A 2,652-nucleotide genomic window follows, 5' to 3' on the forward strand; every position below is an offset into this window, starting at 1 on the left:
ACTGTTCCTATACATCTGCCTATCTTGTGTTTCGTATACTGGAAAACATAACAAAAAAAGAAAACAGCAAATACAGTTTTTAAAAAGAAATAAATAAAAGACCAATTACAATATTAAAATAAACCGGACGGGGGAAACCTGTCAAGAAAAAAAATAGGAAATATTGAAAATGGGAATATTGAAAATCCAAAATGGGTCAAGAGGGAGATCAACATTTGTGACCAGGTACAACATTTTAACCTAATTCCATTTGTCATAATTGAGTTTATGATAGTCTCTGGTTGATAACAAGGTTATTCACATCCCTTGACTCTGGTCAGAGGGGATCAACCAAAGGTTTAATCTATGTAGGAATCCTGCAGGTGGATTTTGGGCTCCCACTGTCATCCATAACCTTCTGCAAATTTGGGGTTCAGAATTTAAGTTCTGGGGCCACTTTCCAATTCAGATTTTGTTATTTATCCTTGGATCACAAAAGCTGGTATGCTCCTTCCATGTGGATTGAGTTGACGCCTCACTTGGTGGCTGTTTGTTTGAAGACAAGCCTCTAACACTCCAGACACTTCTCTTTCATAGCTGAGCACCATCTGTCTTCTTCACTACACTTTGCTGTAGCCCCCATATCATCAGGGATCTCTTCATGGGGGCAACCACCAAACGGGGCCATGTCATAAGAATGAATTAATATTGGACTGGGGTTAAAATTAAGTGTGAGCACCAAATGCATTCACTTATCTATGGCTTATGTATATCTCAGTTTACTTTAGAGGTCTTATGTCTTTATTCCACATATTTTCTGTGTTTTTGTTCATAGGATTTCCTGTCATTTTCTTCATTACTAAATCTTTCTGATATTCCTCTTTTTTTATTTCTTTGAGGGCACCCTATAATTTATTAATTTTTCCACAAATTTAAAACAGTCTATTTTGAAATCTACTTTGCTTTTCTCCCATTTAAAAATTTTGCTTAAAAAAAGAAAAGAAAATTCTGTAACTACACTATTTTTCTCTATTTACTTGGTAATAGTCTTCATTACAAAATGATATCTCTTTTCATCTATTTTCAGTCTTCTAGGTTTGCTTTACTTTGGTTTATTTCTGTATCTTGGTTGAATTCTGGGTGGTGTTGTCATGTATGTTAAGTTCAGAATTTGTCTACTCTTGTTACTTCTCTGTCCCAAAATTCCCCTTAGTATTTTTTATTACGTTCATCTGATTTTCAAAAATTCTTCTAATTATCTGTTTATTTGGAAATGCCCTAATTTCACCTACTGTTTGAAAGAAATTTTTGCGGGGTACATTATTCATCATTGGCAATATTTTATCTTAGAGTTTCATACATGTCATCCCACTGTCTTCTTGCCTGCTGAGAAATCAGAGCTTAGTCTTACTGGTCTCCCTTTGGAGATAACATTTCATTTCTCTCAAGTTTCTCTTCAGACTCTCGGTTTGCCTTGGGTTTGGAAAGTTTGATCTTTGATTTTGATATACCTCAGTGACTTTGTTTTGGGATCTATCTTTTTTTTTATTTGTCCACTATCATTTATTTATGTATGTATTTATTTTTCTTGATATATAATATATAATCATTTTATTGGGAGTTAGTACAGATATAATTTTCCAATGTTCAATCACATGTGATCTATCTTTCATTGGGTTTGTTGAGCATATTATTAGATGGTGTGTTAGTCTGGGTGGACTAGAGAAACAAATTCATAGACACTCATATGTGTATAAGAAGAAGCTTTATATACAAGAGCAATTGAATATTGAGAAAACATCCCAGCCCAGTCCAGATCAAGTCCATAAGTCCAATATTACCCCATATGTCCAATACCAATCTATAAAGTCCTCTTCAGACTCACAAAACATTGCAATGATGCCGAATGCAGGAAGAGCACAGGCCAGTGGTTGGAAAGTCTTGTGGATCCAGTGGTGGTAGAAGCATCTCAGTGCTGGCAGGGATCTCCACATGGTTCCTTCAGCTCCAGGGCTCTGGTGTACCTCCTTGTGTCTTGTCAGCAAGCATGTTTCTCAGGGAGTGAACATATGGCCTGCCTCCAGCAAGCAATTTATCTCCTTAGCACCTCCAAATGAGGTCACCAAGCTGTGACGTGACTGACAGACTAAACACCACCCCTGCACTTTAAATTTCAAATTGAAAACAGATTACGTAACTACCACAGATGTTTATCTTTTCATTTTTCGTGATATTAGAGAAATTTTGTGCTAGTGAGTCTACAGTTCTATTTGTGGCTTGGGGTTCTTTGTTTTGTCTCTTCCTGTGGAGTTGTGATCACACATAAATTGTTCCTTTCTTCATTTTTCCTCGTTCTTTTCTTTTATTTCCCTCATATAAATTGGTGTCCTTTAATTCACTGATCTATGTTTCAATCTATCCAATTCTGTTCATTTTGTTGTTGTTGTGGATTTTTTAATTTTTTATTGAGATATAACTCCCATATCACATACTTGCATAGTTCAGTCATATTTGAAAAGCATGTATACATCCAGTTCTGTTCGTTTGACCTTCCAATATGTAATCTATCTTCAAAACTTTAATGTCAATCTTCTGGATTTCCAATTACGGTTTTTACATGATTTCTAATTGTCTATTTGTTTTTCTGGTTTGCTCTTGTATTGTTTTTCTGAA

Source organism: Echinops telfairi, unplaced genomic scaffold (genome assembly GCF_000313985.2).
Source record: "Echinops telfairi isolate 266 unplaced genomic scaffold, ASM31398v2 ScPeMD7_5592;HRSCAF=6446, whole genome shotgun sequence".
NCBI lineage: Eukaryota > Metazoa > Chordata > Mammalia > Afrosoricida > Tenrecidae > Echinops > Echinops telfairi.